Genomic DNA, 15,334 nt, shown 5'->3' with positions numbered 1-15,334 from the left:
GACAAGAAAGCTCACCAGCGCCTCTACTTCCTCAGGAGGCTAAAGAAATTTGGTTTGTCCCCTTTGACTCTCACCAACTTTTACCGATGCACCATAGAAAGCATCCTATCTGGATGTATCACAGCTTGGTACGGCAACTGCTCTGCCCAAGATCGCAAGAAACTGCAGGGAGTTGTGGACACAGCCCAGCGCATTACGGACACCAGTCTCCCCTCCTTGGACTCTGTCTTTACCTTTCGTTGTCTTGGTGTAGTAGCCAGAATAATCAAAGACCCCACCCACCCGGGACAGTCTCTCTTCTCTACTCTTCCATCGGGTAGAAAGATACAGGAGCCTGAGGGCACGTACCACCAGACTTAAGGGCAGCTTCTACCCCACAGTGATAAGACTATTGAACAGTTCCCTTATACAATGAGATGGACTATGACCTATGACCTCATGACCTCACGATCTACCTTGTTGTTACCTTGCACGTTATTGCACTGCACTTTCTCTGTAGCTCTGTACCGTTATTGTTTTTTTTTACCTGTACTACATCAATGCATTCTGTACTAACTTGATGTAACTGCACTGTGTAATGAATTGACCTGTAAGATCGGTTTGTAAGACAAGTTTTTCACTGTACCTCGGTGCAAGTGACAGTAATAAACCAATACCAATACCAATACTTTTCAATGAAAATAGCTGACCAGAAATTGTCTGTTATGTAATAAGATAAGATAAGATATCTTTATTAGTCACATGTACATCGAAACACACAGTGAAATGCATCTTTTGCGTAGAGTGTTCCGGGGGCAGCCCGCAAGTGTTGCCACGCTTCCAGCGCCAACATAGCATGCCCACAACTTCCTAACCCATACGTCTTTGGAATGTGGGAGGAAACCGGAGCACCCGGAAGAAACCCACACAGACAAAGGGAGAACGTACAAACTCCTTACAGACAGTGGACGGAATTGAACCCGGGTCGCTGGCGCTGTACTAGCATTATGCTAACCACTACACTACAGTGCCTGATAAGTGATTGACATTCCAATAAAATACTATCTTTCTTTGAAAGAGCGAACTAATTTGACCCATTCTTTTGTTGTTTTCTCATCACCCTGCTGATTTTTTCCTTTCAATTATTTATCCAAATCCTCTCAGAAACTGAACCTGCTTCCACCATCCATTTAGGCAACATATTCTAGATTGTGACTCATCACACACTTCCAAATACTTGAAGCTTCACTGGAGTGGTTATTCTCAGTTGAAACCAACTTCTTTCTTTTAGATCAAGGAAAGTGGGGCATCTACTAAATGCCACTCTAAGGAGCCACAGCCTGACCCAAAAGTGCTGTATCCTCAAGATGAGGAATGTTTTACCTAGGGTAAGAAATAGAAAATGCTGAGAACATTTAGCAATGAAAAATGAAAACTTATGTTCAAGGAACAGTAGCTCATTGTTCAGGCATTACAGCAATCTGGACTCAAACTGTTCACAATATCAGTAAGTGATTTTATTTCCAATTTACACCTCATTTAAACCCCTCTTATTTGCATCCCACCAGAACTCCCTTTTGCTTTGCACCAACATCTGTCTTTGAACCTCTACTGCTGTCCACACCATCTCAATTTTCTCTCTTTAGTTCTACCTTTCCCTCTCTCCCTTTTTCTGCATCTTAAAACTTTGTAAAGCCATGGCTGTAATGTAAACCATCCACAAAATTCACCTCAGTTAATTTCCAAGGCAACTCCAAAAGTAGCTCCTGAATCCAAGAAGGGCAGGTACCTTGGGAACACCACCAACTGCAGACTTTCTTCCAAATCATATACTTGGATTAGAAATATATCACTGCTCCTTCATTATTGTTGATTCTAAATCCAGCAAAAGCAATTACCTTCACCAGAGGGATTGTAATAGTTCAAGAAGACTGCAACTTCTCAAGGACAATAAATGGTGTCCATGCCAACAGCATCCATATCCAATGAATAAGTTAAAGAATATTTATCTTTAACATTTCCTTGTTCTGATGAAATGCCATTAACATTAAATATTGATGCTGTTTCTCTTTGTGCAGATGCTGTCTGATCTGTCGAGTAGTTCCAACACTTTCCACCTTTGAGATTTCTATTTCTGCAGTATTTGCCTTTGTAAAGTTCCATTTGACTTCAATACCTGCACATTGTTCTACATTTGCTTTTTTTTATTGTTCTACGACTTCACTGTAGTGAGCAATCTGTCTTAACTTACTTTACCAATTCCCCCACATGAGCCTGAGCACAGAGCTACAATTATTTTAATTCACCTGCCTTTTGCACTCTGTGACCATTGAAACAGGTTCCTCGTTTCCTCGAAACAGCAATTCCTCACTGGCTCTCCCTGATCGCCTTCTATTTGTCCAAATGCTTAGTCTCTTCAACTTTAATAACAGATTATAACCACTTCACCTGAACTGCCCTGAGACTGCAATTTCCTCGTTAATGTCACTATCCATCATGAAGATTAACAATAGCACTTTTTTTTCCATATTTAGAAGAGTTCCTAAATTAAGTGTTTAAGAAGATCGTAATAAAAACTTCATTAATAGCCTCTTCTACTTATAATAACACGGATTCGATGCCCTCAGTTCCTGGAGAATTCTCTTATTATTTTCATTAGTTCCCCAGTCACTGAATTTTTAACATGTTGAATCTAGTTATTTCATGTCCTTATTTTGCTTTTTAGGATTCATTTTATGAATATTTTATTCACAATCTCTACTGTGAAAAATGATAGAATCTACATTGTAAGTTCTGTGATTTACAATACCACTTGTATCTGCCATCAAGAGGCCCATATGATCGTTTCTCTTATGAAGTACAAGATTCCTTTGATATTCTTGGTGACCCTCACAAGCTAGGTCCTGACCCAAAATGTCTTTCTCCATGGATGCTGCCTGGCCTGCTGAGTTTAACCAGCAGCATCATTCATTTCTCACAAGCTTTTTCTTGTATTCCAACTAATGCAGCTCATATCCTCTCTGTCCTTACCATTTGAGATAATCATATATATTTAGAGCATCATGTGACACAGTGGTGCAGCAAAGTCATAAAGTTATAGAGTCATAGAACCATACAGCATAGAAACAGGCCCTTCAGCCCAACTGGTCCACGCTGGCCAAGATTCCCATCTAAGCTTGTCCCATTTGCCAGTGTTTGACGCATATCCCTCTAAACCTTTCCTATCCATGTACCTGTCAAAGTACCTTTCAAATGTTAATGTACCTGCCTCAGCCACTTCCTCTGGCAGGTCATCCCATAGACTGTCCACCATCTGGGTGAAAAAGTTGCCCCTCAGCTTCCTATTAAATCTCTCCCCTCTCATCTTAAAGTTATGCTCCTTAGTTCTTGATTCCCCAATTCAGGGAAAAAGACTGTGTGCTTTGACCCTATCTATGCCCTTTATGATTTTAGTGTGAGGGCAGGCACGATAGTGTAGTGGTTAGCGTGATGCTATTACAGCGCCACCGACCAGAGTTGAATTCTGGCCACTGTCTGTAAGGAGTTTATACGTTCTCCCCATGTCTACGTGGGTTTCCTCCGGGTGCCCCAGTTTCCTTCCACATTCCAAAAGACATACAAGTTAGGAAGTTGTGGGCATGCTATGTTGGCACCGGAAGCATGGCGACACTTGTGGGCTGCCCCCAGAATACTCTACGCAAAAGATGCATTTCACTGTGCGTTTCAATGTACATGTGACTAATAAAGACATCTTATCTTATCTTATATTCCTCTGTAAGATCATCCTTCGGTCTCCTGTGCTCCAAAGAATAAGATCACCATTCAGTCTCCTATGCTCCAATGAATAAAGTCCTATCCTGCTCAAACTCTCTCTATAACTCTGTCCCTCGAGTCCTGAAAGTAGTTGGTATTACTTCCTGCACTCCAGGGATCTAGGTTCAATCTTGTCCTCAAGTGTTGTCTATACAGAATTTATACATTTCTCACCATGACTGCATGGGTTTCATCTGGGCACTCTAGATTCCTCTGACATCCCAAAGGTATACTATTGGTATTGGTATTGGTTTATTATTGTCACTTGTATTGAGGTACAGTGAAAAACTTGTCTTGCATACCGAGCGTAGAGGTCAATTCATTACACAGTGCAGTTACATTGAGTTAGTACAGAGTGCATTGATGTAGTACAGGTAAAAACAATAACAGTACAGAGTAAAGCGTCATAGCTACAGAGAAAGTGCAGTGCAATAAGGTGCAAGGTCACAACAAGGTAGATTGTGAGATCAAGTGTCCATCTCATTGTATAAGGGAACTGTTCAATAGTCTTATCACAGTGGGGTAGAAGCTGTCCTTAAGTCTGGTGGTACATGCCCTCAGGCTCCTGTATCTTCTACCTGATGGAAGAGGAGAGAAAAGAGAAAGAACCAGGTGGGTGGGGTCTTTGATTATGCCGGCTGCTTCACCAAGACAGTGAGAGGTAAAGATGGAATCCAAGGAGGGGAGGCTGGTGTCCGTCATGCGCTGGGCTATGTCCACAACTCTCTGCAGTTTCTTGCAGTCCTGGGCAGAGCAGTTGCCGTACCAAGCCATGATGCATCCAGATAGGATGCTTTCTATGGTGCATCGATAAAAGTTGGTGAGAGTCAAAGGGGACTAATTGGTCAACTGGCTATTGTAAGCAAGCAAGGACAAACCAGCCTAGCAATGGCCTTCTCCATTGAGTCCATCACCATCATTGTCCTGAGTGAGTCACCATTGACCAAAAACTCAACTCTCAATGGAAGCAGCTACATAAATATTATGACTATGAGAGCAGGCAGAGTGTCTGTGTCCTGTGGTAAATATCTCACCTCCTCACACCCACAAGCTTTTCCACCATCTGTACGGCATGAGTGTGACAGAATGCTCTCCACTTGCCTACATCAGTGCAGCATCAAGAACTGTCAAGAATATTCACTGGCCATGGCTAAGGTGCTCGATGACTGGAGGACAGCAAATGTGGTAGTTTTATTTAGAAGAACTGCATCCATAAGCCAAGTATTTTCAGGCCTGTGAGACTAATGTCAGTGGTAGGAATAAAAATTCTTTTGGACAGGATTAATCAACGCTTGGAAAGGCAGAGATTTTTCAAAGATAATCAGCATGGTTTTGTTAGGTGGGATTCTGCCAGGCCAAACTGATTGAATTTTTCAAAGATGTAACAAAACATATTGATGAGGGCAGAATCGTTCATGGAATCATTATGAACTTCAGCAAAGCCTTCATCAAGGTTCCAAATAGGAAACTGGCCCAATAAGCTTGAGCCCAGGAGGTCCAAGGTAAATCGGCAAATTGGAACCAAAATTGGCTCAGTAATAGAAAACAGAGAGTAATTGTGTAGAGTTGTTTTTGTGATTGGAAGCCTGTGACTGATGGTGTATGAGCACTGGGACACTTAATATAAATTAACAATATGGACATGAATGCAGGTTGTATGATTAGTAAGTTTGGTCCAAAAATTGGTCTCGTTGATAATTAGGAGGAAAGTCCTAAGCTGTAGGATGATATTCATCAGTTGGTGAGATGGGTTGAGCAATGCCCATCCTGATAAATGCAAGATAGTGCACTTTGAGAGGACTAATAAGGGTAGGACCGAGACAATGATTGGTAGGGTCCTAAGGATCATTGGGGAACAGAGATGACTCAGTACACAAGTCCAAGGATTCCTGAAGGGGTCAGAACAGGTCGATTAGCTGGTGAAGAAGGCATATGGAATACTTGCCTTCAAAAGCAGGAACATAGAATATAAGAGCAGGGAGGTTCTGGTACAACCCTATAAAACATTGATTAGGCTACAGTTGGAGAACTGCTTTGCAGTTCTGCTCACCACATTACAGGAAGGATATGATTGCTCTTGAGAGGATGCAGAGGAGATCCACCAGGATGTTGCCTTGAATGCAGTATTTCGGTTATCAGGAGAGAGGTCGGATAGACAAGGTTTATTTTTAATGGGTCAGTGGAGGCTGACCAGGAACATCATGGAATTGTTCAGAATTATGAGGGGCATAGATACTAAGAACCTTTTGCGTATGAGAGAAGGCCATCGACAAGGTGCTGCACATGAGGCTGCTAAACAAAATAGGAGCCCATGGTATTATAGGAAAGATACTAGCATGAATGGAAGATTGGCTGACTGGCAAAACGAAAAGAATGGGAATAAAGGAGGCCTTTTCTGGTTGGCTGCGTTGGGTCCGCTACTTTTCACGTTATATGTTAATGATCTGGGATGGTTTTGTGGCCAAGTTTGCAAATGATACAAAGATAGGTGGAGGGGCAGATAGTATTGAGGAAGCAGGGAGTCTGCAGAAGGACTTGGACAGGTTGGGAGAATGGACAAAGAAGCGGCAGATGGAATACAGCGCAGGGAAGTTTATGGTCATGCACTTTGGTAGAAGGAATAAAGGCACAGACTATTTTCAAAATGGGGTGCACCTTCAGAAATCGGAGGTGCAAAGGGACTTGGGAGTCCCAGTTCAGGATTCCCTAAAGATTAACTTGCAGGTTGAGTCAGCAGTAAGGAAGGAGAATGCAATGTTAGCAGTCATTTCGAGAGGACTAGAATATAAAAGCAAGGATGTAATGCTGAGGCTTTATAAGGCATTGGTCAGAGCACATTTGGAGTATTGTGAGCAGTTTTGGGCCCTATATCTGAGGAAGTATATGCTGGCACTCGAGAGGGTTCACAGGAGGTTTACAAGAATGAAAGGGTAAATGTATGAGGAGCGTTTGATGGCTCTGGGCCTGTACTTGTTGGAGTTTAGAAGGATGAAGGGGGAATCTCATTGAAACCTGCTGAATATTGAAAGGTCTGGATAGAGTGGTCGTGGAGAGAATGTTTCAAGGAGTGGAAAAGTGTAGAACCAGAGGACACAGCCTCAGAATCGAAGGATGTCTCTTTCAAACAGAGATGAGGAGGAATTTCTTTAGCCAGAGGTGGTGAATCTGTGGAATTCATTGCCATAGAGGGCGGTGGAGGTCAAATCATTGCGTATATTTAAAGCGGAGGTTGATAGGCTCTTGATTAGTAAGGGTATCAAAGGTTACAGGGAGAAGGCAGGAGAATGGGGTTGAGAGAGTAAAATAAATCAGCCATGATCAAATGGCAGAGCAGACTTGAAGGGTTGAATGGCCTAATTCTGCTCCTATGTCGTATGGTCTTGTGTCTAAAACTACAGGGCATAGAATTAGGGTAAGAGGTTTAGAGGGAATCTGAGATTATTTTTTTTAACCAAAGGATGGTTGGAATCTGGAGTTTGGTGTAAGAAAAGTCATAACATTTAAGAAGTGTCTAGATAAGCACCTGAATTGCCAAGGCATAGTAGGCTATGGGTCACAAACTGGTGAACGGGATTAGTATAGACAGGTACTTAAAGGTCAGCATGGACATGGTGGTCCAAGGTGCCTGTATGACTCCATGACACTAAAAGTAAAGCCTATTGTCCACCTAATAAAGCGGAGATGATAGTGACTTGAGTGTGAGCACCACTGGATGCAGTGTCCACGCCAGTCTTATGTAGCACACCAGACGATGAGTCTAAATGGTTTATTTTGTCATGTAGGTTATGTATAATTAATGTTCATTTAAGTTTGTTAACTCAGTGTATCTTCGTCACGTTTGTAACGTACTGTGCTGCTGCTGCAAAAAGCTAATTTTCATGGCATTTATACCCGGGGTATGTGTGCCCATGACAATAACCTTGAACTTGAGGAGTGATCTCATTGGGACAAGCTGAAGAACAATAGAGAACAAGATGAAAGTATGAAGTTTGACGTGCGGTACCATCAGGAAATGGCCACGGAGTGGCAGCAGTTTCTTGGGACCCTCATGTGCCTCTTGAGGTATGGAAAATAACGAATGAAGTTGAATGATTATTTTAATGTTGGCAAGTTCCTGTTCATCATTAATATCGAACCAATGTGAAAATCAAAGCTGTTGAGTTATTTAAGAAATAGGTCATTTTTTTTCATGACATAACTAGATGTCAACCCAGTGTGGTAATTTTATGGAACTCTTGCTGCAATGAATGAGGTTCATTTAAGCTTCAGGATAATGAAATCTAACTTATAGTAGTGGCAGGGCCCAAGGGCTGGCATATCTGTCTCGCTGAGTACTGTTGCTAGTTCTGAAGCTGTGTGAAGCCCATCTGGCTTTTAGTGAGCTATTTGTCTGTCAGACTGCAGGAAACTGGATATATCGCTGCTCAAGGGTGATTTAAAAGACCCCAGGAAATCCTTCAAAACCTGCCAAGCTATTCACCTTTGAGGTCACTACTGAGACGCAGCTAACAACCTCCCTGTTTAAAGTGAGTGTTCTATTCCAAAATCCTTTCTAGAAAATCAGCTGCGAGAATGTAACAAGAAAATTCAGGGAGACATGAATGAATGACATGCCTGTAAATAAGCTGTCACCAATTTGTATCTTGTCTTTCATTTTTGAGACTTGATAGTTCACTGGTAATAGGGACTGGCAAGTTCCAATTGTCTATGCATTGTTTTTATCATTACAGAGATCCTTAGGTGAGGGGTCAAGTCCAAACTTCAAGGGCCACTGAGGTTGAAAGGAGTAAAGATGAGCACATTCAAGAGGTACAATGACAAGTTGTTACTTTACATGTGTGGTGGCTATGAAGGAATCAGAGACTAAGACGCCCATAGTTTATTGGTCACAGAGTTATACAGCATGGAAGTAATGCCATTGGCTCAACTTGTCCATGCCAACCTAGGTGCTACCTGAGCTAATCCCATTTGCATGCATTTGGCCCATATCCTTTTAAACTTTTCCTATTCATGTAACTGTCCAAATGTCTTTTAATCATTGTAATTGTACCTGCCTCCACCACTTCCTCTGGCAGCTCGTTCCATATACCCACCACCTTCTGTGTGAAAAACTTGCCCTTTAGGTCACCTTTAAATCTTTCTCCTCTCACCTTAAACCTATGTCATCTAGTTTTAGACTCCCCTACCCTGGGAGAAAGACTGCGACCATTCATCTTATCTTAGTCATTGGAAAGAAGACACTAGATTAATAAAATGTACAGTTAATCTTGGTTTGAATGCTGTCCTGATGCTAAGAGGAACAAGAACAGGACGAATGGTACTGGGACTCGAGATAAACTTAGAGCAACGATTCCTCCAGATCTCCTCATGATACAGAAGAAGGCCATTCGGCCCACTCATTCTATGCTGGTACTTGGCATTCCTATCAATCCCCACTTAAATCCTTGTGACCTTTTCTCCCATCAACTCCCTCAAGTTGATAATAAAGAGAACTTAATAAAAAAGTGATGGACAGACATTGTACAGATGACAGTATAAAATAGTCATGTACACAAACTCATTCAAAAATGTTGATGCAATGCATGTTAGTGATTATTCCGATGTCAGGTAATGATTATTTAGATTATATTTGAATGAGGTAAAATAAAGAATGAAGCTTAATGCGTAGCGGTTAGCGTAACGTGATTACAGCGCCAGTGACCTGGGTTCAATTCCGGCCACTGTCTGTAAGGAGTTTGTACGTTCTCCCCATGTCTGCATGGGTTTCCTCCGGGTGCTCCGGTTTCCTCCCACATTCCAAAGGCGTACAGGTTAGGAAGTTGTGGGCATGCTATGTCGGCACCGGAAATGTGGCAACGTTTGCAGGCTGCCCCCAGAACACTCTACAGTAAGGATGCATTTCACTGTGTGTTTTGATGTACATGTGACTAATAAAGAAATCTTATCTTATCTTATAATGCTATGCAGAGATCTGAGGAAGTTTTACTTTCAGATGGTTGATAGAACAGTACCCTACTGGATAAAGTGAGGGAGGCAAAGCTAAGTTTTTAATGTGAAGAAGACAAATATTAAAAGATTCTCTTTTTATAAGGGAACAGGAAAAAGGCAGAGGAATGGGGGATGTGGATAGTTCTTTAAGATGCATGACAGACACATGGTCTACTATCTAAGTAACAATACTAAAACAGATGATCTGACAATTATGACTTTACCTTCTGGGGGAGTTTGCAGTGAGCAAACTGCTGCTGCATTTGCCACATTGCCATGTGAGATTACATTAAAATATATATTGGCTGAAAATCAAGTCAATTATCCACTTCAAGGATGGGGCTGGGTGGGGCGGGGAAGTCAATGACAAGACCAAGATTTATTACCCTAATTCACATTGAGAAAATGGTAGTGAACCACCTGTTGCTGAAGGTGCTTCCACAAAGCTGTTGAATGGATCCAACAACGATGAAAGAACAACATAAGTGTATGGCTTGGAGGGAAAGTTGTACAAGACATTGGTGAGCTCCCACCAGTTACACAAGATGTTGCTGAGGCCACGCCTGGAGTTTTGTACACAGTTTTGGATGTCCTGCTACAGGAAAGATATCATTAAGCTGGAAAGAATGCAAAGATTTATGAGAACTCAAGGCCCTGAGTTATAGGAAGAGATTGGTCAGGCTTGGACTTTATTCCTTGGAATGTAGGAGACTGAAGGTTGACCTTAAAGAAGTGTATGAAATCATGAGGGGCATAGATAGGGTGAATGCACACAGTCTTTTTCCCAGGGAAAGGGAATCAAAAACTAAAGGGCATAGATTTAAGGCGAGAGAGGGTAATGCCCATATGGAATGAGCTGCCAGAGGAAGTGCTTCAGGCAGGTACATTTAAAAGACACTTGGACAGATAAGTGGATAGGAAAGGTTTAGAAGGATATTGACCAGATACGAGCAAATTGGACTAGCCAAGATGGGCACCTTGGTCGGCATGGACGAGTTGGACAAAAGGGCCTTTTCTCTGTGCTGTATTACTCTATGACTCTATGAAACTTGAATCGAGAAGAAGGTATTGCCCCTGTGGATCTGCTGCCTGTGTCCTTTTAAGAGACAACATTAGAAAAGCTTTGTCAATGTCTTGCAATGCACTTTGTAGAGGTTCTCACCACAGTCAGGATATGCCAAGATACCATGAGGTTCTGAATGGCACCATACAAATGCTAGTCCGATCTTTTGTCCTGTCTTATAACATTCAAAATATGGAAAGTAAGGATGGGAGTTTTTCATTTCCATAAATTATTAACAAAGTAAGTGAGTCTTTAACAATAATGCAACAGTTTCACATTTATTACCAATATCAGTTTTTGTTTTACATTTCATTATCTAATTAAAGAGAATTCAAACTTCCATGATGGTATTTGAATGTGCTCTCTCTCACCTAATTCTCTAGCAACACACACCACAGAGCTTCTGCACATCTCATTGCTTCTTCTACTTTAAGGAATAAAGCAATACATAGCCACAGATTATTTCACAAATCATCATTAGTAATTAATGTCAATTAATCTTCAGTAATTAAATTGCACTCAAACAGAATTCATATGAAGCTAACCAAACAGATTAATGTTTCTTTGCAAGACAAAAGGAATTCTGTGCAAGTAAATTGATACACACGCTCTTCTGGTTTTGCAACAGACCAAATGTCCTGGCATACAATGTCAACCATGCAAGGCTCAAAAATATAAGAGGTACACTTACTTTGAAAATGCCACCAGAAGCCGTGGTGAATTCGGGCATTAAGGTTATACATACTTTCAAAACTTCTTTCTCCTTTTATTGGCTTCTCATTTACTTTTCAACAGTCGTCATAACTTGCAATGAAGCGTCACTTTCAGATGGTCCTGCTTCATTAGTTTGCTTTGGAGCTAAGCAGCTGTAAATCAGAGAAATGAAGAATAAAAATAAAAGAGGTGGGAAATGAAACAGGAAAGGAAAGACGAGCAGATATTTTTAGCTGCAAACTAATTACAGTCATGTGCATAATTGCAACGGCAAAAAATCCTTACTGTGAGAAGAAAATCTGAATTAAATGATTAAGCACAACTGAAAGGATAATACCATGAAGAAATTGCAAAACAATATTTACTTTCTCTGCCTTGCCTCTTTCTTACCCATGGCTTCAGCTTGTTGATATTGGCCCCCACTGAATTCTGTGGAAAAGGACATAAGAAACAGAAGAACAGGTAGACCTTTTGGCACCTTACACCCCCATGCATTAAGATCATTTACCTCAACATTACTTTCCTGCACTAAACTCATATCGACCGGTTCCCTTGATATCAAAAAATCTATCAATCTCTTGTCCTGAATGCTCAGCAAATGAGCTTCCACGGCCCTCTTGGGTAGAGATTTACTACACTCTAGGTGGAGAAACTTTTTCTTATCTCAGTCTTGAATGGCCAACCCATTATTTTGTAACTGTGACCCCTGGTTTTAGACACTCCAGCCAGGAGAAGCATAAGTCCTGCAATTACCCTGTCAAGCTTCGCAAGAATTCTGTATATTCCAATGATGTCACCACTCATTTTTCCCAACTTAAGTGAGCATAGACCAAGTCTACTTAATTTCTTCTCATAAAATGATCCCTCCATCACAAAAATTAATCTGGTGAACCGTCATTACATTCCCTCTGTCTCAAGTATCCTTCCTTGGGTAAGAGAGACAGGACCAATATACATTATTCTTTCTGCAGTCTCTGTGCATTTGCTGGGAGATGTCTTTACTCATCTATTCAAAGTTTCTTGCAGTAAAGGCTAATATACTATTTGTTTTCCTAATTATATGTTGTACCTACACATTAACTTTCAATGATTAATGTACAAGCCCCTTTGAACAACAAAACCTTTCAGCTTCTCACACCTTTCTCCACATTATATTTAAGCTGCCATGTCCTACTTGTCTATACCTCCCAGAAGCCTCCCTCAATCCTGCTCATAACCCATGCTGCCACCAGACTCTGTATCAGCAGAACATCTGGATTTATTACACAATCTGCTCATCCAAATCACTGATTCCTCGGTAACCCATTAGTCACACACCACCAATTCAAAAATGACTATTCTCTGTGATTTTTGTCCATTAGTTAATTCTCCGTCCACATTCATACATTGACCTCAAATCCATCTGCTCCAATTTTATTTAACAACCTCCAGTCTGACACTTTAATGAAGACTTTCTGAAAGTCTAAATGCTAGTTGTCCCTCATCTTTTTCTGTAGTAGCCTCAAAAAAAAACGCTAACACATTAGTCAAACATGACTTCCCTGCCATTAATACATGTTGACTCTTCCCAACCCTATTAATAACTTTGAAATGTTCTGTTACATCTTCCACAATAATAGATCCAAGCATTTTCCTTACAATTACTGTCAGGTCAGGTGATATCTTCTCTCTCTTATTTCATAAATAATGAGGTTATATTTTCTATCTTACAGTCTGTGGGAACTATATTACAATCTATGGAATGTAAGGAGATCTAATGTAAGGGGAAGGTGTACAATTAATTGCAGGACCCTTAACAGCATTGATGTACAGAGCGATCTTGGAGTCCAAGTCCATAGCTCCCTGAAAGTAGCTCCACAAGTAGGTAGGGTGGTAAAGAAGGCATATGACATGCTTGCTTTCATTGTTTGGGGAACTGAGTATAAGAGTAAAGAAGTCATGTTGCAGCTTTATAAAACTGGTTCAGCTGCACTTGGAGTATTGTGTGCAATTTTGATTGTCCCATTACAGGAAGAATGTGGAGACTTTGGAAAGGGTGTAGAGGAGGTTTACCAGGATGCTGCTTGGATTAGAGGGTATGAGCTATAAGAAGAGGTTGGACAAACTTGGATTGTCTTCTTTGGAATATCAGAGACTGAGTGGCGATCTGATAGAAATTTATAAAATTATGAGAGGCATAGATAGGGTAGACGGTCAGAATCTTTTTCCCAGGGGAGAAATGTCGAGTACTAGAGGACATGCATTTAAGATGAGAGGGGGGATGTTTAAAGGAGATGTGCGGGTCAAGTTCTTACACAGAGAGTGGTGGGTGGAACGGGCTGCCAGGGGTGGTGACGGAAGCAGATGCGATAGTGGTGTTTAAGAGGCTGTGAGACAGGTACATTAATATGCAGGGAATAGGGAGATAATGGGATATGGATCATGTACAGTCAGAGAGGATTTAGTTTAATTTGGCATTGTGTTTGGTGTAGTCCTTGTGGGTCGAAGGACTTATTCCTGTGTTGTATATTCTATGGTCTATGAACATTGGAAGATAACAACCAGTATATCCATTAAATCCATAGTCCCCTCTTTCAAAACTTTGGAATGCTGGTCATCAGGCCCTGGGGATGTATTGGATTCAGTCCCAATAATTTCATGAATCCTTTATTAGTCACATGTACATCGAAACACACAGTGAAATGCATCTTTGCATAGAGTTTTCTAAGGGCATCCCACAAGTGTTGCCACGTTTCTGGTGCCAACATAGCAGGCCCACAACTTCTTAACCTGTAGGGCTTTGGAATGTGGGAAGAAACCGGAGCACCCAGAGGAAACCCTCACAGACACGGGGAGAACGTACAAACTCCTTACAGACAGCGGCCGGAATTGAACCGGGGTCGCTGGCACTAACTGTTACACTATCGTGCATTCACTCTCGACCTGTTGTTCTCCGCTATCTGGGAGGTGATCTGTGTCCCCTTATTTGAGAAAGGATATACTCTCCGGCATCACCTTTTTCCTCTCAATAGCAAGTCAATTTTGGATCTAATTTGCCAACTGGATTTCATGAGCTCTAGCCTTATGGAGCAGTATCCCACCTGGGACCTTGTTGAATCCACGTAGACTACACCAAATACACTGCCCTGATTTGATGATTCCTGCTAGATTACACATCACTTCTGTGTTCTCTTTCCTGATCAAGATCATGGTTCTGAAAAGTTCCCAGTCCTTAGCTATATTGCTCATTTTGGTGATATTATTAGCCTTTGAAAATAAAGGGAGAAAACACTGGAAACACTCAGCAGATCAGGCAGCATGTGTGAAGAGAGAAACAGAATTAACGTTTCACGCTGAAGACCCTTTGCCAATTCTGTTAAAATAGCTTTTGCTGGTTCTTCAATATACTGATCAAGAAATTAATCTCAGGTACACTATGAATTCATCCCCCACATGACTACTTATAATTTGGTTTGTCCATTCTATATGTACATTAAAGGTTTCCCGATTATTGTGTTTTTTTTTACATATGTCTCTAATTTCCCAATTTACACTGTAACCTGTGTTACCACTGTGTTTTGGGGGCCAATAAACAAATCCAACCAATGTTTTCTACCCCTGATGGTTTCTTGACTCCACCCAAACCAATTCTACCCTGATTTTCCAACCTTTCTCTCCACTGCATTTATTCTATCCCTTATTACAATTTTGACAATTTCTTCCATGATTTTAGTATCTTGGAATATTTATTTTCCAGCCCAGGTCACTCGGGTGTACTTCTGACACAAACTCTCCACT

This window comes from Pristis pectinata, chromosome 4 (genome assembly GCF_009764475.1).
Source record: "Pristis pectinata isolate sPriPec2 chromosome 4, sPriPec2.1.pri, whole genome shotgun sequence".
Lineage (NCBI taxonomy): Eukaryota > Metazoa > Chordata > Chondrichthyes > Rhinopristiformes > Pristidae > Pristis > Pristis pectinata.
The sequence above is the reverse complement of the archived record's forward strand: the minus strand, read 5'-3'. Positions refer to the sequence as shown.